Source organism: Gallus gallus, chromosome 1 (genome assembly GCF_016699485.2).
Source record: "Gallus gallus isolate bGalGal1 chromosome 1, bGalGal1.mat.broiler.GRCg7b, whole genome shotgun sequence".
Classification (NCBI taxonomy): Eukaryota; Metazoa; Chordata; class Aves; order Galliformes; family Phasianidae; genus Gallus; species Gallus gallus.
The window spans coordinates 136529183-136552646 of record NC_052532.1 but is presented as its reverse complement, the minus strand read 5'-3'; the positions used below and the strand labels follow the sequence as shown (position 1 = coordinate 136552646).

Here is a 23464-nt window from a genome sequence, read left to right as displayed (position 1 = left end):
GAGAAGCTCCCTCAGTCTTGATGTCATGGATGTTTTTGCCATTTATTTTAGCAGACTGCTGGTGTTGTGCTTTCATTTGCTGTTGCCCGAGTCCTTTCTGAACTGGACAAAAAATTAAAGAAAAGGTAAAACCTGGGCACAGGCTGCAAAAGCCATGTTAATTAAATCAAACAAATGAAGTCCAAAAATACATACAAAAGCAGAGCTGTTATCTGTGGCATTTTCCCTATTGTTACTGATGCTAGCTGGATTAATATAACAAGTGTTGCACTCAGACCTCTGCTCAGCTGCATAGACACGTCCGTTTTTGCTGAACAGATGAAAGTTCACAAACAGTTGTCTGAACTTCACAATGTTTTTCATCTAGAGTTTTCACCCTTTTTCATATATACAGATGAAACGCTTTTCCTTAATCACAGAAGAGCAATTAGAGATGGGTGTGTGAGAAGTCTGTAGAATAACAAACAGACACTCAGAATCTTTGATTCAGGAGCACTCTGGGGTGAGAAGCAGAAACTTTCTTTTAGGTTATCTTCGTGGACTTAATCCCACAGAGGAACTCGGGTGCCTCAGACTCCTCTCTACACAAGCGGAAGTCTAAAATTTAGGTCCATAGAAACCTTGCTCGCCTGCCCCTTCACCCCAGAGGTGCCTACATTCCTTAACACCTATGCTCAGATCCACTGAGTTCCTTGCATGCCTGAACATGTGCTTCTGGACGTGCTTTACCTGGCCGAGGCTGTGTTGGAGAAATGGATCTGCACATCATGTGTGAGTCCTGCTGCTGATGGTGGATGAGCTTTTATATTTAGCCTTTGCACAGCTGGGATGTAGGAGCCATGGTCTTGATGTCCTCCTGTGCCTGGAGAAGCTTCCTCTGTTTATAGTGCTCCCTGGAGTGTTCCCCATAGTGCTCCCTATACTGGTTCTTGTGTTTTCTGGATTTTCTTTCCATCCCTGTAGGTATCTGTGACTCTTTGCAGAGAAAAAAAAAAACCTGCTCTTACCTAGTGGCTAGTGTACTTGCCAGGCTGCAGGGGGCTGGGGGGAACACTCAATCTAAAATATTTAAATTTTCATTAGAGTACCAACTGGAGCCCAGTTTCCAAATCCTGTCCCAGGTGGTGCCCCAGTTGGTGGGTTTAGGAGTCATCTGTCTAAGTGAGAAAGAGAACTGTCTGATATAAACCAGGAAGGCTTCAACAGGGAGGAGCTGGAGAGCCCTGTCAGGGGGTGGCGTGCAGCCGTGCTGCCCCAGCAGGGACTCAGGGCTCCCCAGCTACCCAGGGGGAAGGATTTCAAACCGAAATTCAAACACAAGAGGATGTTTTCCTCTGCCAGGCAGAGACATCTACTGTTGTGTTACCACAACGGGGCTCTTTTGTGCAGAGAGAGAGCAGTAGTAGTACTGTAGTTTGTGGGAGAGAAGTGGACAGAAGGAGGGAAACCATTGGGAAAGACTATGGGGAGAGCAAAGATGAGTGCCCAACCAGTTTTCAGAATCCCAGAATGGCTGAGGCTGGCAGGGCCCTCGGGATCCCTCAGGCCCACCCCATCTCCAGCAGGGCCACCCAGAGCAAAATGCACAGGACCATGGCCAGGTGGTTGCTGGAGATCTCCATGGAGGAGACCCCACAGCCTCTGGGTAGCCTGTGCCAGTGCTTTGTCACCCACACCACGCAGAAGTGCTGCTGGTGTTCAGAGGGAGCCTCCTGTGTAGGATATTCCCTGGAGCCTTGCTGGAGCCATGGCCAAGGCACATGTGCTGGCTTCTGAGGTCTCCATTTTGAGGCTCTTTTCAGACACTGGCAATTAGCAAAGATGCTGCCACTAAATGTGGCCTCCACGGCTGGGGACTCAAGTCCATCATACACTGCTCCTGTCACAGATCTGGTCCCTGGCTCTGATCTCTGATGAAGCAGAGAAATTGCTTAGGGAAAACATGTTCAAGATTATCCTAGGATATTTAAACTGGGAAGGGTTACAAGGCAGGCAGGTCCAGGGGCACCAGCGTGGTTGAGGGTTGGTTTCCAACAGATTGGTGTCTTATGACTGATTGCCAGCTGTGGCTGAAGCCATCCCCAGCGACATTTGCGAAGACCTTTCTGCCACCTGCAGTTCTCAGAGACTCACAGGCTCACCAGGAGCCCCAGCATGGCTGCTTGCATCATGAAACCTCTAAGGATTATGTTTCTCCCTGCACCCTCTGGGTGGGCAGGACTGCTAGGGAGAAGGGATGAGGGACACAGGTGAATGAGAAAGGAGAAAAATGACTCTCCAGCTGCATAAGCTCTGTCTGTTTGCTTTGGGATCCGGTTAGAGCTGGGGGATATACACCCACATGAACAAAAAAAGAAATCCATCTAACAAATACCAATAACCCCGTGGTTTTGGCACTCTCTTGAGAGACAGGAGCTCCCTGTTCCAAATTAAACAGAGTGAGCATTTGATGTTGTCCCATTTTACTCAAAGTGTGTCTTACTACTCCGATAATAAATTGATATATGGAAACCATATACTCCTCTGAAATGTGCTTACCATATCCCGTATGCAAGTCTTTAGTTCTTACCAAATCACAGTGCTTTTTAATCTATTCAAGAACGGTTCCTCAAAGAGCAAATGGAGAGTACAGCAGAAATTTAGGAACAAGATGTTGTAGGGGCAAATTTCAGGGAAGGAGTAATAGGTGACATGAATGTGGTAGTCTTAGGTTTTTATTTCCAGGCTTTTGTAGGGCTTTGAAGTAAAGACAGTCTATGTGAATCATAATATTTCTGAACGCTCAAGGTAGACTTCAAAAAACCACTTTAATTGTAGACAGTTTGGTTTTTATTTGGGAGACTTTGCTAACTGTGTGAATACACTTTCCTCATGGCAGGCCTGATAATTGCAGCTCTCTGAATGGGGGCAGCAAAATCTGGTCTTCGTGTTTTAAGGACTGATGTTAGTCCCTTTAGGAGAGTTTTGTTTTATTAGGCACATAAGTCAGGGAGAGCCATTTTGCAGTTCTATATCCAGCTCTTGCTTCTTCCTACAACAGGAATAGATGTGCAGGAGATAAACAGGACCTGAGGGATTCAGGTGAGGAGTTGTGTATGTTTAACGGTGAGCAAGGAAAATGGGTAGAATGGAAGAACAGGGAAACTCGGTCATTGCTTCTTTAAAGCCTTAAACTCACATCACCGTGAGGTGCCAAGAGACAGAGTGATAGTACAGCTTTATTTTTAAAGATTTGTATACCCAGTATGTCATGACACGATAAAAAAATGAAATGGTTTTAACTGACATGTAATGTATGTGGTCTTGGTCACTTTCCATTATATGTCAGTGGTGTAGAAGAAAGGTAGCCAACAGAGCTTATTAGTAACAAATAAAAATGCTACCCTTTCCTTTGCCCTCTGGTGGGTCTAGCTTTGATGAAATTAACTATAATATAAAAATGATGCATCTATCAATGCGATCATTTGTCATGAAAGGATAAGATGTGTGTGGTGCGTGGTTTTAATTAACCGTCACTTGTTGTCGAAGCTGAGAAGCAATGTACACATTTGGCACTTAGGAACATGCATGGGTTTGTGTGAATGTCTTAGAAGGAAGAGCCAAGATGTCCAGAAACTGAATCTGAAAGCGACCTGAGCACAATTAAACACAAGCACTTGCTATCCCTCAAAAGCTGTGTCCTTTAAACTAGTTTCCTACTTGCATCCTTTTTTGAGACAAATTAGCTTTTGCTTTTCACCGTTTAAAGCACATCACTAAAACATGCCCCCAGGTCTCTGCACAGTGTGACATCTTAGACAGGCTGTAAAAGAAATGTAGCTCCTCAGTTGCTCTTGTGCAGTTGATAGGTCTGTCTTCCAGAAATGCTGCTTCTATAACCCTTTATTTACTTCAAGAAAATAGTCACTGGATTAAATCACTTCCTGTTCTATGGTTTTGCTACAGAATGCACTACTGAAGGTATATGCATGATTTTTTCCTCCACATACAGGGAGCCCTGCATTCAGCGAGGCTGAGCCCTCTTCCAAGAGCTTCCCCTGACCAGCATGATTCCAAGGGACCTACTCGACCAGGCAGTATGTCCTTAGTTCTTGGATGAGTCCCTTTTCCAGAGGGTAGCTGTTGGCACACTGCTCACAAATCAGAAACATGAGTTCTTACATTTAACTTTAAAAGATGATCTCAGCATTACCCAGCCCACTGTGGACAGAGGCTGATGATGCTGCATTGCCCTGGTGGCATCAGGCCCTTGACAGGTGAGCGTGAGTTGGATGAGACTGCGCTCCAGCTGGGATTATTTTGATGCAGAAGCAACATGTGCACGGCGTGTCTTTGCCACTTTGAGTTTGTGGAGGAGCTGAAAGCCTGCCTTGAAATGCTCTGCACCAGGAGCAGACAGAGCAGAGGACGTTGATTGCAGCACATGGGAGGGAGGGAGAAAAAGATGCCAAGGTCCTGCTCTGGGCTGTATGAAGATCAGCGGGAACGTGAGCAGTGGTTTTGGAAGCGTTGGGTTCAGGCAGGGGGAAGGAGACTTTATGCTCTCCACTGACAGGCTGCTTCGCTTCACCACACGGCAAGTCCAGCAGCTGGATCAGAGCAAGGGTAGGTGGCAAGAAAGATGGCGCAGAAATAAAGAGAAGGAGTCATGGGCTTGACAAAGCATGCAAGTTGGAGAGAAGCTGTATTAATACCAGGGAAAGGACTGAATGGAAACAAAACTAGAAAACTTCAGGAGGAAGAGAAAGGTGACATCTCTTTGAGGGCTGGAGTAGGATGTGCTGGGGAATCCAGGGTCTTGGCTGCCTAATTGATTGCTGGTGCCCTCATTAGACTAGGAGGCCCTGCTAGCATTTATTCAAAATTGCAAGTAAGCTATTTTTAACAAGTGTGCAGCAGTGGAGTGACTGCCTAGAGCCACGTATTTCTGTTTCCTTCTGTTGTGGCTGCCTGTGAGATACAGCAAGCCGAACCTGCTTTGCTTACATATTTTTTTTAAAGCTGTTCTGCTTTCATTGCATTTGACTTTGGGTTCAAGCAGCATTCTGCAGCTCGCTGTCAAGAGCTGAAATGTCAGAATGAAATACTGAATGCTATTTCCTCAGATGCTCTGTGTCAGAAATTATTGAGGCCCCATGCTAAGTGTCCGCAGTGGATTGCTGTGATTGCTGCCACAGAGGCACGATCCATTTTTCAATACATTGGCCACAAGTTGATGAAACTGCTTTGTTTGAGAACCTCCTCCTGCTGGCACCAGATAGAAGATATTATCTCCCAAGGAAAAAAAAATAGAAAAGAAAAAAAAAAAAAGGAAGAAAAAAGATGTACAGATGGTTAATCTTTCAACTGCAAAAATAGAAAGGCATACCTGTGGCCAAGGTGAGATTGACACTGTAGCTTCACAAGTAGTTGTGTCAGTTGAGTTCAGTAGATGTTTCTCCTCCCATCCTAGTGTCTAGATGTTTAACATGTTGTGCGATCTCTCTTCCCACCCTCCCTTTTGCCCTATTTTAAATCTGCTGCAAATTTAACCTGCTTTATTCAGATTTGTAATGGCATGATGGTTATGTGCTAGCTGGGGCATGCAAGTACCTGGAGTCCTAGGAATGCTCATAATTTGCATCCTTAATAAACCATAATTTTAAATCCTAAATATAGAAAGTGTTCTGTAACTGAAATGGATTGAAGTAGCTTCTTTTTCCCAGATCTCAACATCCCAAACATCCCTGTGAGCCTGAACATTTTGGAAGAAGCCTAGCACTGAACTGCTTGAAAGAACTGAATCGGGATACCAAATTAGAGCTGTCTGTTAGGTAAAATCCAGAAAACACTGATGGGTCCTCCTCAAAGGCAGGGTCAGTCTGGAGTACTAGAATAGCCCTTAGGGACTGTAAATTCCAGATGACTTTCTGGTTTCAGGATTAAAGGTAGGCACTGTGAACTGATGGAGAAGGACAAGATTTTTGACTTTAGGTTTTATATTAACTGTCCATTAGTTATAACAACCATTACAGTGTTTCATATACCATCATTTTCCTGCCTTCATGTCTCTTTTGGTGCTACTTTAGGAAAACTCACAAATGTTTTGGAGTACCTTAAAGTAATACAGCCATATTCCAAATGGCACGGTACCTCTTCACCCTGGGAAATGAACTATAACTGGTTCTGCACCACAGATGGAATCCTAACACCCCATCTCTTATTGGGTGATTATTGCAAAGTGGACACCAAATATATTTGCTGCCTCGCTCTGCATCTGACTGGCCCTGGCTTCCCTTGGGCATCGCACGCCGGTTGTGCTGGTTGTGCCAAAGCTCAGGTGCCATGGAGGCAGCCCAGCCCTCGTGGTGCTACCGCCTCCTCATGCACAGCCCCTGCCCATCTGCTTCTCCCTCCACCCACTGTCCGCGTTAGGAGTTCAGCTCTCTTCTTGGTTTTTTTTTCTAGCTCAGATTGTGAGCAGTTCCCGACGCATTTCTCTCAGATTATGCGGTCTGTGTAAGATGAAGTACCTGCAGCAGCCAGTCTGCGGTTGATTTGAACGCAGGCGAGTCTCAACAATGAGCTTCAAGGAGGGTGTCAGGTATAAATCTCCTCTTCAAACAGCCAGGGTGCATTCCAGACTTCAGAGACACCTCTTTGTGTGGAGGGGTGGTTGTGTGGTGTTTGTTTTTTTTTTTCTTTCTTTCTTTCTTTCTGCCTCCTTTTGCTTTTTCTTGGGCCTGGAAGAGGATGAAAGTGTCGGGGTGTGTGCGTTCGTTTAGGCTGATAATGAGAGAGAGGCTCACGGGCATGGTGATTTGGCAGCCTCCTCACTTCCTGTAACAGTTTAAAAAACCTTCATCCAAGGGCTGCTTTAAGACAAACATTTTTTTGTTTAACTACTGGTGGTTTATTTTCTGAGCAACCGTGCAATTAATCTTATTTGTATTAAAGAGGCAGGCTGCTTTTTGTACGCTTTTCCGAGCTGTAATTAATGAAGATCAAAAATGTAACAGCGACACAGTATTTAGCTTTGCATAGGTGTGACTGTGCAACATCTGCAGTGATTAGAGAAGTAAAGAAGGCGGCATTGTGACTTTTTTCCCCTTCCGAGAGGCGCTGCTCAGGACTCTTTACTGCTGTAGCCGTGAGAATAATTGTTGGTGAGGAGAATAATCAATACAGAAAACACCAAGTTTCCTTCCTGCATTGAGAGATAAACATGTTGTTCACAACTTTATTATCAGATAGGTCAGGTTTGCAGGGACTGAAACTGAAATGCAAGACTTGTGCCTTGAAGGACTGAACCTGACCAAGAGTGCTGATTGCTTGCGTAGAAGTTTTCAGGCAAATGCACGTCGTATTAAAACTTCAAAAGCATCACAGCAAGCTTCATGATTTTACATGTAAAAAAATCCTGGATGTCTTTGCCACTAGGAATTCTGTAGCATAGATTATCTTTGAGCTATGCTGCTTAAAAAATAATTAGTTTGTATTAAGTAGTAGCTTATTTATCTTTACATGATTAAATAAAGAACACTTCTGGAACGTATCACTCAAAGACGTATGATGAGAAACGTGCACAGTTTTACCTTGGCATTAGCTGCTTTCTGCTCCAGCAGCCCTTCAGCTCCTCCAGCAAAAGGGAAACCTGGTTTTCACTGGACTGAAATCAAAACTCGCTCGGTTCCAAGTGTGTCACTGGGATGCACAGAACAACTGCACCCTTCACACTGAGGATCACTCATTTCATATTCATTAATAACGCTTTGCAAGAGAAGGTGCAGCTATTATCATTCCTGTTAATATCAGGGCTGTTCTGGCACTGGTAAGGCAAAATCAGCCATGTCATCTGCGTGACCTAGGGTACATCTGATCTCATGTACTGTTTGAGGAAAAAGATATCCTGGCGTGATCCCAAAACTGGGCCACCTCTGATATGACCTAGAGCGTGGCAAGAAAGGAAGAAGAATTCATCCTTTCTTTGTAGGATGTGTCACCATCTGAGAGGTGACATACAAAGAAGGAATTATGACCTGGGGATGTCTCTGCTGCCTGATGCTGAGTCGCTGTGCCACCAGTAACAAGAAACTTTGCTTCCAGGAACTTGGAAGCAAAAATGAGCAAGGGGTACACAGCAGCTCTGAGCAACACTCTGCTGTGCCCCAGCAGTGCCAGCCTGGAGAGAGAGCAGTGTGATGCTGCTGGGGCTGTGGTCCCTGTGTGTAACCCGTGCTCAGGGGCTGAAGAGAGATGGACCATGGAAAACTTCACATGCTGATTACATCATACTTACTTCTGTTTAATTAGTGACTCATAATTTTCCTAATTATATGAAAGCAAAAGTAAGTCAGTCTATTGATTTCACATATTTAAATTAAAAGGCATCTGTCACATCCAAGATACATCTGGTCTCTGCAGCTCTCCCTTGAACCCCTCTTGAGGTCAGAAACCACCAAGTTGGTTACGGGGAGAAAAGTGAGTCTGTAGCAGGCTGGCATGAGGGGATGGCCTAGTGGTGTCAGGGGAGTTAGCAGCAGCATGTTGCCTGAGTGCTAGAAAACTGGGCACAAACAAATGTCAGCAGCTTCCCTGTTTTTTTCTTAACTGGAAAACTGCTGAACCCCAGAAATACACACTTCCAGTAACAAAATGTGCAGGTTCTTTAAGTGACTTTCGGGAGATGAGAGGATTTCAGGTTGTAACTTCGATGAGCCCCTCCCACAGTTGCTCATCTTCTTGAACACTTTCATGATTTTATCTCCCAGACTGTAAGATCTTTGAGGAAGAGACAGCCTTTATTTGTGTACTGCACAACACCAGGCGCACTTATCAGTGAGCTAAAATGCTAATCTACGCTGCAAGTAGTTTCCATACTGTATGGTTTAGGAGGATGTCAAGAGCATTAATTTCTAATTATTAAGAAGGGAGGGAGTAACAGCATGAACATGCTGTACTTTCACTTCATGATGAAATGGTAGAACATGTAGCTGCCTGAAGATTTCAGCTCATACCCCAGTCCTCAGGGCACAGGTCAGGCTGCCTGTACAATGACAGTTTTTAGCCAGCGTTCTGCCCCATGGTATCTGCACTTGAACTGCAGGCATCGTCTTAGAAGGGTTTTGATAAGAGAGTTTTCAGAAGGATCAAAGCAGGTTTGGGAAGCTCTGGTCACCATGCTGGCTCTTAGCAGGCTCCATTTGCTGAAGAAGGAGAGGCTGTGCCGGGTTTGTCTTTGCAGCCTGTCCACATGTTCCCACAGAACCACTACGTGAGGCCCCAGCTTTTCACCCTGCTCTCAAAATGCTGACCTACTTCAAAGTTACAGTGGCTTCCCTCCCTTTTATTTATTATCCTGCATATCTCTACACATACGCTCACTCAGTGTATAGGTAAAAACACAGCTAGTTTGACTCCACACAATGCTTTTTCACATAATATAATTATTTTCTCTTGCAACCTGCAAAACCATGAATTAAATCAGGAAAACAGTATTTTTGCCATCAGTTCACGTAGGAATAAACCATGGTGTGGGCACCAGCCACTGGAATTTATGTCTGTTGTCTTCCCCTGACATCCATCATAACTTGAAATGAGAAAATCACTCTACATCTTGCTTTTATGTGACCTTAAGGATGAGATCTCTCAGTGTTGCTTTTTTTTCTGTCCATAATTTTAGTAAGTAAAAGATCCTTCTGAAGAGCTGTACTAATTTGCCTACATGTATGGCCACTGCCCTTTCAGTTTTGCTGAGGGAGACTCTGTGGAACTGCGTGGAGCTGGCTGGTCTGAAACAGGTCTGACTTCACCCCTTTTGGAGTGCTGCCTTGAGGTCAGGCAAGGGACCATGGGACATCTCAGATGGCATCAGACACCTGCACACGGACAGCTGCATTTACCCTCCATGCTCACTAAATAGCAGAATTGCTTAGCTGTGAGCTAGCAGGTCCAGAAAGCTCCTGATCAGCTTCCTCAGTCATCAGATCCCTTAAGGACATAGCTCATTTCTTTCATCTTGCTTCCCATGGTCGTTCCCAGTTCTTCAAGTAACCACTTATTTTATGCTTGCTACTGTGTATAGTAGATTCCTAACTTGAATTTAAAAACGAGCACTTTACAAAGCCCTAGTAGGGTTTCAGAATGATTTGGATGCTGTAGTATCTCCAATATGAACAGGTTATTAGTACTCAACATCTCAAAGAATTACCATGGGACAAGATCAAGGCAGATTTTTTTGCATTCTAGCTCCAAAATCATTAAATATCCAAAAAGTGAGCTCACTTCATTTATTATTATTATTGTATATTACATTATATTGTATAATTTTAGAAAATCTTGATATCTTCCTTTGGTCTAAAGTTTCTTCTTTCTGTAGCCATTTCTTCACAAAGGACACATGACAAAGAGAATTTAAAATATATCCGTATCTGAGGCAGGTCAAAGATTGGTCTGTTACAGCCGGTGTAGGCTGGCTAGGATCAACATGCAATACTGCTTATGAGGAATAATGATATTTAAAAGTCTAGCAATGAATGACACCTCCTGCATGCTTTCATGCCCATGACCTCAGTGCTTTATTGATTTGTTCTCATTATGTGGAACCTGGGAAAAGTAAATTTGAGTGTGAGCTAGTACTGATCTGTAGCAACGAACTGTTTGGTTTACTTACAGTACCTTGTACTTGGAGCTAGAGGGTTCAACACAAGAACTGTCTTCAAACCAAATTTCTGATGTCACTGAACCTTGAAGAGCTGGCATTCTTGACATTCTCCATTAGAATTCAGAGCTGAGCTGTCATGTTGGGGATCCATTGTCTTTTCTAAGTATAAGTAGGTTGGCTGACAGTTTGGAGGAGGTTATATGAGAGCTGAGATCTGGCACATCTGAGGAACATCTCTACATCAGTCTCAGTGTGTCAAGATGGGTACTGGTCTCATTACCTCCAGGTCTGCCACCACAGAATCCTCCAGGCCACTTCCACTAGAGAGTTTACATTAATATTGGTAAAGGTTGCACGCAGAAAGGAGCAACCCTTTCAGCAGTGATTTGTTCACAAATAAACCTTGCCAGCTGCTGTTTCTAAGCAACTGAAAGCATTTGTAAATTCAGTTATAATTCAGAAAACAGTTTCAGACAATGAAATGGGAAAAGACTTTGGAAAATATGTTCTCATTCAAATGTAGGATTTTCTTAGAGAAACAGTTCATATGTTTATGTTATACCACCTGAGAAAATTATTATTTATTTATGCGTTTGAAAGGAAGTTAAAATCTTTCCCAAAATCACGGGGAACACCTGTACTCAGATATTCTTCATATGTGCTGTTTCACTCCATCTGAACTAAGTCTTCAGTTGGACCAGGAAACCATGTAGCCCCCTCCACTCAGAAAAATGTTAGCTGTCCCAAGGTGATTGCCAGACCTGGAGCAGCTCTGATGAGCCATCTCCGTCCTTGTCCTCCTCATGAGAGTTGTGCTTTGTCCAAAAGCTGGACAAGTTTTTCCATCTTCCTGAAGAAAGTAGTGCTTGGTTTATCAGCTTTCTGTCCTTCCTGGAAGTAAAGCTGCTTTATTTTCTCAACAGAAAATGGCAAAATGTATTAGAAGCTGTACCCCACAGGTGGGCAAGGCAGCAACAGGGTGAGTGGGAAGAACCCAGCAGAGCCATCAATGGCAGCAATAATTCCAGATGAGAAAGGGGGAAAGCAGCCCAAATCGCTCCACTACAGCTTTAGGACATACGGTGCAGCAATCCTGATGTTCACAGTGTGAGGCACCTGAGAAAGGCAAGATTTATACGGGGTATCTCTGCAAAAGAGCTCTGCGAGGAGCCCTGCGGAGGAATTCAGACCTCCTGCACTGCTTGGCTCTAGCAGGAGTGGGGGGTGTCAGCACGTCCCTTACATGCTCCCTGGCACATTTGCGATACAGTGCTCGAGGGGGAATATGGGCTTCCTCAATATTACTGCTCAGTGCCATAATGGATGGCTAATTATAGGTCTTGCAGTGAAGGCAGCAGCTCCACAGAAATCTTAAGCTACTAGAATTTAAGTAGAGATGTTATTTCTGGGATATTATTCCCACAGGCCAAAATAAATTACAGTGGTATTTTATATTGGCTCACCAAAAAAAAGTGAAATGAGCAAAGTGTAGTTTTTAATTAATCTTCTTATCAAGAAGTCACTTAAACACAGTACTTCTCCATCTGCTTCCTCCTTGTAAAGCCACTGGTGTCTGGTAGAGTCCTTGGTTTGAATCTTTGCATCACACATGGTAGAGGATCTGAGCAGGTACAGTCTGGCAAGCTTGATGGTGGGAGCTTGGATAGCATCTTTGAAAACAGCAGAGAACCTGATCCTATACAGAAACAAACAAGCAAGCAAGCCCTTTGTTATCCAGCGCTTCTCCAAAACAGCCAGGGGAAAATAATGCTGCTCCTTCTGTCTGTAGGAGAGCAAGTTCTTGAAACACTTCAGAGGTCTCCTTTGTTCCTAAACAGAGCCTAGACTTACAAAGTTAGCTGTACTTAGCTACTTGAAGGTAAGATACTACAATACAACTCTTTGTATACTTCCTAATAATGGCCAAGAGATAGCTTTCCAAAAGTTTTCCAAAAGTCTCCTCAAGAAATAAACCACATGAGAAGAGGATTAGGAAAAACGAGCCCTCAGATTTCCGAGTAGATGGGGAGCCATTTTGCCCTCTCTGGCAAAGTGACAGAATGATGGATAATGTTTGAAAGCTTAAAGCTGGCATAAAGATAGTCCTCTGTGGGGAGTGCATACTTCTCTCACCTAAAAATAAAAACGAGCAGAGTATGTTGGGGTTAGGAGGAAATACAGTTTGGAAGAGGACAAGAATTAGGACATGAGACCTGAGGACTGTGCCTTTACTTGTTTACTGAAGCATCTGCCTGCGATTTTGTCAAAGTGATGGGATAGTGCTTGAAGAGTCCTTTGAGTTTACTCAGGGTGTCGCTAAAGTGCAGAATGCCAGAGTTTGTATGTGACCAACATGTCGTTCTGTACTACTGAGAAACAGCATGCGGTCGAGTGGTGGAAGATCATTAAAACAGAGGGAAGACAATAGATAGGACTGTATTTTCAGTCTTTTTAGTACAATAATGTTAGAAAGATCAGTGAGACTTCATATGGTTGATCTGCAGTGGGAGAGACAGTCCTATGGTCCTTAAAATCTAGTCTGGTAACCCCCCCTTTCCTGGGCACCAAGGATCCTTCCATAACCACAGCTGAAATGGGATGCCTGTTTACCGATCTTAAACAGCACTGTCAGCAGCTTGATACTTCAAAGGCCTTGCTAATGTGCTGGTTGGGTGCCAGCCCCCTGAGGCAGGGTGCCCACACCACTTGGCATGGTAGCCAGACTCTCTTCATCTCACGTCCAGACAGCAGCCCCAAACCTGCCTGCCCCCTCGGTGCAGCTCAGGACCTTCCCCAGAGCCGTGGCTGCTGACCACACAATGCACGTACAGCAGCTTTGTATTAATTGTCTTCAAGATGTATGGCAGCCTGGGGAGCAGCTCCATCTTTAGTGGAGAAAACCTGTTCCCTGAGATGCGTGTCTATGGGAACAAAGAAAAATGAATTTCTTTAATTGCCAAGCCAGGTGGGATGTTACAGAACCATTCCCAGTTCTCCAAACACATTTAAGGGATGAAAGTGAGTGATTCATGAGTGAGAGAGGGATCTAGACATAATCAAATACCTCAGGCCTAGAGTAGCAGAGCACCGTTCCCAAAGCTTTCCAAAGATTTCAATTTGTGTGACAGGATGCTAGGTGTATTGCCCAAATGGTCCGTCAAATCTATCATGGTGACAAGGAAATATCACACACTCCTCTTTCCCTCCGAAATTCCCCCAATACTGTTTGCCAGCAGTGCAGCTGATAATGCGAAGAGGAACAAGAACAGACAGCCTTGTCTAGAAGAAGTGGCTTTTCAAATGGTCTGGAACAGACTCCGTTCATCTTTCTGTAATATGTCATTCGGATGCATGCAGCAGGCTACAAATAAGTCCTTTGGTACAGTGATGCTTGCTACAGCAATTTTCATCTTTTCACCAATTGTGAACTGTTATTCAGTTGTTAATGTACTGATGAGCGTTCCATTACTTGGAATATATTGAGTGTTGCGTTTCAGGCTCTAAGCTAGGATTTGGCTATTTTAAAGAGAAATTTAAGGTTTCTGATCAGGCTGCTAAGTAAAGGTTTATGTTAGGATAGGTCTTTGGTGCTTGTAGTGGTATTATTATGATAGGCAAATTATATGTCTGCTTCCTTTGAGAGCATTTATATCTACCTGATGCTCTTTTATTAATTCTGTCAACTACCATCTTGAGTGTGTCTTTGTGTATTGTGGCTCAAATCCAGATGCCGTCAGGATCACTAAGAATTTCACCGCTGATGCTGACTTCAGTGGGGTTTCACCTGCACAGCTGTGCCTGCACCTCAGGGAAAGAGGCACCCCCTTCTTAACTGAATTCCCTGTTCTTTCTTTGAACCAGGACTTCTGAGCCCCTCAGCCCCTCCTAGCGTGGGTTCTGAGCCACAGAGGGTAACAGGGCCCCAGTCCAGAGGGCTGAGATCTTGGGTGACCACTGAGCCACCAGGTGCAGGAGGGTGCAGTCACCTGGGGCTGCATGCAGAGACACAGCTGCACCACTCCTCCCAAAGAACGCTTGTGGTCATGGCAGACGTTTTAGGTCAGTGATACAACACAAAATTTCAGAATGGAGTGTGAAAAGAGCTACACAGGAAATGAGAGAGAGCTGACAGAGACTGTTTTACTTAAAACAGCCAAGCACCGTACAAGGTGTGATAGAAGTTACTGCCTGCATGCTATGAATTGAGCATGGCGAAAGAAATACATTTGAGTGGCCATGTTGGCCTCAGCACAGAATCTGAAATGTGCCTTGCACTTTGCCTGCCCCAATGTATATTCAGCAGCCTGAGGGCTGCTCTAGCTTGTGTCCAACTATAATGGCTCCAGAGGACTGCTGGGTGCACAGGCAGGGTACAGAGATGGTTAAAGGTTTTGTAAGCTATTTGAAACAACTAAAAATCTTGAAAACTGAAATCTCCTTAGCTGCACATGAGCTCATCCTTCTGAGGCAGGTCCAGGGCTTTACAAAAATGAGCATGTTTACATAACAGAGCAAATGTTTTCCCTATTTGCAGCTTCTAAAATGCACTAGAACCATCAGTCTATCATGGCAACTCCTCTTATGCATTTCATCTCATAGTATTAGATCATTCTTCTACAATGCAACATGACAAACAAAATCTGCTGGAATACTAATCTGTGCAGGCCAAGCTCCAGCTCCCATTTAGGCAGCATGCTGAATAACCTCCCTTCTGTGCAAGATGGCTTCATCGATAACCTTTGGTAAAGTGTGGCCAAAAGCAGGGACAGGAATGATATTGCCCTGTAGAGCTGGCGTGATGTGCTGGAACTGTGTAAAATTACATGGCTGATGTCTCCTTCTGCCTTATATAGGTTAGAAATGCAGTATTATTTCCAGTGCTGTAGAGCAATGGTCGGTGTTGTCTTTCTCAATCAAGAGAAGACTCCCATTTTCCAGCTGCAGTAAACATTCAGTGGTTTTCATATTCCCACACCAAAGTGCAGCTCCAGGCACAAGCACTGCCAACACAGAGGACTTCAACACAAGGTGTAAGCAGTCGATACGTGAAACAAGACATAATAATTACATTTCCCCTCTCAAACTGTGTTCTTAACTGCATAAGGATGCAAATCTTAGGCCATTTCAGTTTTTTTAGCGCTGGGTGTTTAAGTGTGCTGACTGAAAGTGTTCTAGCAGACACATTCAGAAGAAACCTTACAGGTTTAATGTGCCTTAACCACGTGGGTTTAGTTCATTGCCCCACTCCAACTCCTCTCGCAGACTACCCCCTTGTTTACAAGCCTTTAGTGTTATTTTAGCTTTTAGCTTCTCTCTCTTGCATTCATCATAATCTGTGAAAATCAGAGTTGACACGATGACAAAAGTTGTCACATTGAATACATTGTTTACTTGGCTCAACCAGTTATTTTTATAGTCTCTCTGGAGAAAGTTTCTCATTCAAATTTGCCAGAGATACTCAACAAGTTTAACTAGGAACTTGACATTTCCTCTTCCAAAAATTCTTCAAATTATGTTCTCCAGCAACAGACTAATTGCCAACATCTTCCTTCAGAGTCACACATCTTCCTGCAGGAGCTCTTCCCCATGCAGTCACACCTGGGTTTGGTAACCAGCACTTCTGCACAGAAGCACACAGCCAGTTAAAGGCTCATCCAGGAATCCCAGACATGCTGAGCAATGTCTAAAATTCAGTTTTGTGCAAACGGGAGGTATACATTCTGCCAACTGGTGACAAGGGTGTTTCTTCGTGCCCAAACTGAGGCTTCTCCAGCATTCTGCGTTGTGCATTTTATATACCGAATCTTTCCCCAGTTTAATTTTCCTCAAGGCTTTCATATTGTTCTAAGGGAAACAACAGCTAAGATCTTTTCCAAACCAGTGGAACGAGACATCGTGCTTGACAGGAAAGGCCAAAAATTTATGTTTTGCTTGCTTCATGCTTAGACTTGAATCTACCAAAACAGTTTCTCCAAGAGGGGATAGTCCCTTGTTATTTTGATCCTCTGAACACCGCAGTCACCTGTGTGATCCAGTACCATCTGTGTCTGGGTTATTTCCGTATTGATGTATTGATACCTGCAGACATTTTAACCTGGAGGATGGGTAGGATAGACTACTTTATATTTTATTTGTGACCCACCGGGAATACTTTCCACAAACTTTTAGTTAGGAAAATTCACTAGTGTAAATATTTTACGCTGTATGCCTCTGGCCTCCAGATAACCATCGGTGGTTTTCAAATCACACAGGTCTCTCTATTAGATGTTTATAGAGCTGCAAACTAACACTTTCAGTTGGTAAAAATCTGTACAATATAGGAAGAAGTGGGGAAATATGGTAATCCAGCAGCAGCAACCAGGATTTCAGGGTGTTTAAGAGATCTCTTCATAAAAAGGGGGCTGAGCCCTGAATCCTAGAAGCATGTTTATTTAGATTAAGAAGAATATAGGGTGAGATCATTGCTGACAAACCTCCTAGCTATACAGATAGCTGAAGAAATGACTAGAGCAGGCTACTGGCTGGCTGTTCTGCCAGACGCCAGGGAGCAAACAAAGCTGTTTAGGAAATAAAGAGAAAAAAAAAGGAAGTGAATTTTGTCATTCTACAGTGTTTTCTCTTCTGTTTCCAATCTGCATAACCTTTTAGGACTTAAGAAGTGAGCAATGTGTGACTTGTTTCTTTCTATCTTTTTTTTTTTTTTCTCCTGGTGCTTTAAGCAGGCATTTGGTTTACCTTTCTCAGCTCCAGGGCTGTGGGTTTACTGCTTGCCCTGCTGCCCTGCCTCTCACTTTGTCCCGGTACCTGGGTGCTGAGCAGTGCCCACAGCAATGCCAGCTCCTCCTGAGTCTCACAGAGCCTAGCAGTGCCCCCAGCCTTGGTCTCTCATTTGGGCTGCTGATCTTGCTGTACCCTATCTGCACCCCCCTTCTGCCTCCACACTACTATAAATGTTTGCCTTTTCAAAGGTCACCCACCAGGTGTGGAAGTGTTATTTTGCTGGACATTTTTTCCAGTGTGCTCTGCAAATAGATCACACACATTTTTAAGATATATCAAGCTGATTTGGGATTCAATCTGTCTCATTCAGGAGAGGAGATCACCCTATTTACTGACTCTAAGGAGCACCTCAAAGTCCCCCAGAAGAAATCGAAGCAGGTGCTATTAGTATAAAGGTAGTTTCATATGAGCTGTCCCATACAAAAAACAGGCTTCCTCCATTTCACATGAATCCAGAAGAATGAAGCTAGCTCTGGCTTTGCTGTATGGACTAGCTTTCTTCCTAGGATAAACGCCAACCAATGCGGTCCCATCCCAACACCTAGGACTGCTAATTGCTTACAGATCAGGCAGGCAGTCTGTTTTTTGCCTGCATTTCTCCAAAAGCATTCAGTTAGCACTGGCTTTCTCATGTGATGATGTTAGTAGAACTCTGATCTGTTTGTTAGGCTCCTTTCAAAGCAGATACTTGACTCCAGCAATTGCTTTCTCTGGGAGTGAAGTCAAGCAAGCAGTAAAGCACTTGAAAGACACTCCGATCTATTTTTAATGCATTATCTTCTGAAGAAGCTAAAAAACAAAAAAAAAAAAACAAACAAACAAAAAAAAAAAAACCAAACAAACATAAAAAACTAAAAACAGGTATTTTCACATTCAACCTCTTTTCAGGGCTTGATGGCCTTGGAACTTGCACAGTGGGCTACTTTAGGGCTTCACCATCTGCAGAAACATAGAAATTTCATTCTCTGGATGCCCTACTTTTCCACTTAGTAGGGGTCACATAGTGTTCATTACAGGACAGTTTTAAGGTTTGTATCATATTGAAGCTTTGCATGTTTCTTCTATGTTATTGGTCATCAAAGTACAGAGAAACTGTATCTGCAGAAGCAATCACAGCTTTTTACAAAACCTCCACAATGAAAGCCTTCTTTCAGTCTTCCATGCAGAAAAAAATGCAGCACTAACTCATCACAGTCGTACTCCAAAGAGGAGCAGGACCCAAGCTTTACTGTAGCATCTTTCATGTTCTGTGAACTACATATTACTCTGATTTCCTTCTCTGCTTCAGGATGACAGCTAAAAACACAAGTAGTGAGTCCCATTGCTAGTACCTCTTTCTGCAAGCCACTTAAAGAGTTAATAACTTAATTGTAACATTTGATCAAAAAAACAATGATTATCTGAAGTGTATTCTTGCTGAAGTCAATAGATTTGTGTTAGTTTATTATAAAGAAATTATCTTGTGGGCTCCACAATATAATAAAGGATGTTGCAATAAAGGATGTTGCAGTACTTGAAAGCAACCAGAGGAGCACAACAAATCTGGTAAAAGGGAAGGCATGACCTATGAAGAGAGGCTGAGGACATTGGGCTGTCCAAGCTGGAGAAGAGGAGGCTGAGGCAACCTTATTGCTCTCTGCAGCTCCCTGAGAAGAGGAAGCAGAGGGAGGTGCCAGGTTCTGCTCCTGGGAATTGATGGCAGGATGCAACGGAATGGCACAAAGCTGCATCAGGTCATACTGGGCATTGGGAAACATGTATTTACCAAAATCTGGGACAATCTTCCTAGACATGTGGTTGATACCCTGTGTCCGTCAGTGTTCAAGAGGCATTTTGATTATGATCTCCATAAAGTATGCTTTAGCTGGTTAGCTGTGAAGTGGTCAGGCAGCTGGACTCGATGAGGGGAGGCCTCATGGAGGTCTATGTCTCCTCGCAAGGGGAGCAGAGAGGCAGCACTGATCTCTGCTCTCTGATGACAGTGACAGGGCCTAAGGGAACAGTGTGGAGCTGTGTCAGGGAAGAGTCAGACTGGGGGTTAGGAAAAGGCTCTTCACTAGAGGATGGTGAGCATGGAACAGGCTGCCCAGGGCAGTGGTCATGGCCCGAAGCTGCCTGAGTTCAAGGAGCATTTGGACACTGCTCTCAGACATAAGGTTTGAATTTTAGATGGACCTCCTGGAACCAGGAGTCGGACTCATTCATCCTTGTGAGTCCCTTCCAACTTGGAATATTCTATGATTCTATGATATTTTAAGGTCCCTTCCAATTGAACTGCTCTGTTATACTCTATTCTAAAATAAAGACTGTCCATGAAGGCCTCGTGCAGTAGTTTGAGCTCAGTGTTGGCCATCAGGTGACATACACAAAACATAGAGAGATCAATGGATAGAGGAGAGAGATTTTTTTGCTATATTTAAAACAGAACTGTTTTTACCAGCCCTCACAACTGGATTCTTTCTTGGCCAAGCAAGTGTGTTTGCCCATAATACATTCAGTCCTCAAAAAGAGGCATTAGGATTTGAGGATGAAAGCAGATTTTTGTAGTGGAAATATTGCAAAGATGTTCTGCCAGAAAAATCTTTTTTAGCAACTTGAGCATCCAACTCAAAATAGCAGCTCATGATGTTGTAGTCTTTGCTTTCATCCAGCACCACAGTGAAAAGCTTGAAGCTGGCATGGCTCAGCAGTCTGCAGGAGATACGATGACAGTTTTCTGAGGGTACAGATTGCTTTTGTTCTCCAGATGAAAACACTCTTATGATGTCAGTCTCAACATCCCCTTCACCAACCTGGCAAAGCAGGGAGCATGGAGAATGGGAACATGTTGCTGTGGCATCACTGGCAAACAAATTTGGTAGAGTTTACTCCAGTAGAATGAAAAACCTAAAGCAGAGTTTAGGCACAGATTTGGGCAATACAAAAGGAATGTATTTGCTGATGCGTAAATAGTAGCATTTTAAAACTGTTATGTCTCATACAAATGCAAGATATTTTCTCATATCTTGGTAGAAATGCCAACATAGATTTTGGGGAAGGAGGCAGAAGAACAAGTCAAAACCCACACCAGCCTCAAACATGCAGTGACTTAATAAATGAGAGTTCTCTCATCTCATCCCTACCTGTCTGTCAAGTCTTTATTCTCATCACAACCTAATCCTGGGATGTGTAAAAAGGACTTTATAAACTTTCCAATGAAATGCTCTATTCGGGATGGTTGAGGTCTTCATTAAAATACTGTGTTCAGTTTTAGACATTCACCTCAAGAAAGTTGGGACAAGTTGGACAAAATCCAGGTAGAAGCGACAACAATCAGCACTCTAAAAATCTCAGCCTAATGATGTGAGATTGGATGAATTTGGATTGTTTTGTATAAAGGTATAACCAATCTGAGACATGATATCAGACTCAAATATGTAGACTATTGCAGAGCAGAAGAAAATAATCTGTTGTTCGTGTATGTGGTGGGCAAGGTGAATTGCAGCATCTTCGAGTGAATGAAGAGAGGTATAGATGAGACATTAAGAGGAGCTGCCTTATACCAAGAATGACAAAGCACTGTAATAAATGGCCAGTGAAAAAATGTGGAATCTCTGTTGCTGGAGGATCATAAGACCTGGTTACATATATATGTTTGTCAGGCTGGTGGAGATTGACTTTGTCCTAGCATGAAACAGAAGGGTAGATGACAGAACTATCTGAGGTCCCATCTGGTCCTTTTATTTTTCTTTTGATGATTGAATTATTTGATAACAAATCTACAATAAGCACAGATAAACACAGACCTCAGAATCTCCTTTTTTTTTTTTCTTCTGACAAGATGCATTTTACTGTACTGATATATACAGAATTGTTTATCTGATTTTTTGTAGAATCTAATGCCTTTACAATGCACTGCTTTTGATACAATGTGTGTCTTAGAGGTTTATTTTTTAATGAAATTACAGTTGAGAAGAGGCAAAAATCTTATTTAACTAGGCTAGTTTAATGTATCTTATCATCATAATGTTACCTCACCATCAAAATTGCCTCTTCAAAAATAAGGGGATGAAGCAGAAGAAAAACATCCATGCTGGCCTAGTAAAAGGAATTTTTCTGTTCAAATACTTGGCCACAAACTAGGAAGCTGTCAGATGTGAAAGAAATGAAATAGAGAGAGAATGAAGCTTTTTCCATGTTTAGTAATAAAATGTATGAAGGCATAACATGGAGATGCAACAACCCAAAATAGTAAGTATCTATGATCCAAATTTTCCAGTAAAGGTCCATATGAACTGAAGAAGTGTTTGCCATATTATCTGAATTCAGGCAAGTTTAATCTGAGAAGAACAATCAGCCTCTTGTCACTGCAATTATGGTAAATTCTTAAATGCCAAAAAAGTAAATACTTGAATTTACAGATGTAAAGTTTTCTTCTCCTTTCTTATCATTCTGATATCCAGGAATGATTCAACAACAAAATGTTTTTATTCCTCCTAGAATTATCTCAGTTAGTTTTCATCACTTTTGCTTTCTGCTTTTCACTTCTCATCTGCCAGCAAATGTAGTGAAGTGACCTACCTCCATCCAGACAGCGTTTCTCTTACTTCTGTGACCTACTGTACTGCTTTCCAGCAGCCCATCTCCCCTTTCCTTAGACTGATGCATCCAACTCTACCTCTTATCCTCTGGTGGCCATACTAGAGTTTATTAGTTGTGTGATACCTAGCTGGGCCATTTCTTTGAGGGCTCTTTCATATTCCTTCTCCTGCTTCGGAAGTCTTTTCCTTATAAAGACTAGATGTCTTCATCCAACCTGTGGCAAGGTAAAGCTCTGTTCTTGGCTGCAAGCCTCACAAAGAAAACCATCTGTTGCATGTCCAGCCCTGAAAAAATAAGAAACCAAACCAAAACAAAAACCCACAGAACACAGTGAGAACCTCCTCTTCCACAAGCTCAAAAATCCAAGGACTGATGAGTGAGCACAAATTTCCAGCAAGTTCTGCCTCTTCCTAGCCTGGAGAGATTCTAAGTAGCTCTACCATTTCTTCTCAGCTCTTCTCCAAAATCTATTTGAATGTACCCAGACAGGGACAAGAAGTAGGCCAAACCATCAGGAAGGGTTAAAGCGCTGGGAAATGTACTCAATGTGTACCTCACATTTTTCCACAACCTGAAACACAAAAGTGTTTGTCTCCACTCAGAAGGTACAATTGTGCCTCTGCAAAAATGCTGTGAAGGCCCCAGCATGAGCTGTGAGCAATCCCAGTCAGTCTGTCAGAGCAGGCTTCTCTCAGCTGAACAGTTTTCCTACAAGTACAGCTCAGAGCTTCTTTCAGAAAGGCACACCAGCATAAAACCTGCCCAAGCTCTTCCTTCACTGGTGTTGCTCCTACAGCGCCTGCTCTGTGTGCATGTATCTCTCAACTACTCAGCTCCTGACTTCAGGCTGGAGTATCTGTATTTCTTCCTTCGGGATGCCATGTAACCAGGGTTTTTGTTCAACTAGCTCTTCACTTTAATTCTTGTCACCATCCCAAAGAGGTTGGCACAGTGTTGCAGAGCTTTACCAGGAGAAGCAGGAGCTGCCACAGGGCAGACATCACTGCTCTCTGTGGAGCAATCTTCTCACGTGCCTTCAAGTAGAGACTTGAACATCATCACAAGGATGGTTTAAGACTCATCCTCTTCCCCATCCTGCCTCTCTGCACAGCATGGCTTCACTTCTGCTTCCCAAAACCTTTGTGGTTTGCTCACAGGAGACTGGCATTGCCTCCAGCCCTAGAGGCCTTGTGCCATTTTCAGGAGTCACATAACCCAGGTTCCACACAGCAGCCATCTCCCAGCTGACTGAGAGCTGATCAGCAGGTAGAACCCCACCAAAGGGGAACCGCAACCTGTGCTTGGCTCTGCTGCCTTCCAGCTACACCAGATTCCCCTCTCCTGTTTGCAGCCTTGTGCCCTGCTCTGGCCCAAGCCTTTCACTCTGGGCGCGTGCCCATCATGCCTCCCTCCAGCTCTGTGCCTAGACTTTTGCCCTGATTCCTGCTTTCATCCAGCATC

At 43.5% G+C, this 23464-nt stretch overlaps 1 protein-coding gene across 4 annotated transcripts in view; it reads left to right on the top strand.

Annotated features, from left to right (window-relative positions):
• The window catches only part of EDAR (ectodysplasin A receptor), a 73091-nt gene that overhangs the window by 10098 nt on the left and 39529 nt on the right, over positions 1-23464 (top strand). The window lies entirely within an intron of this gene.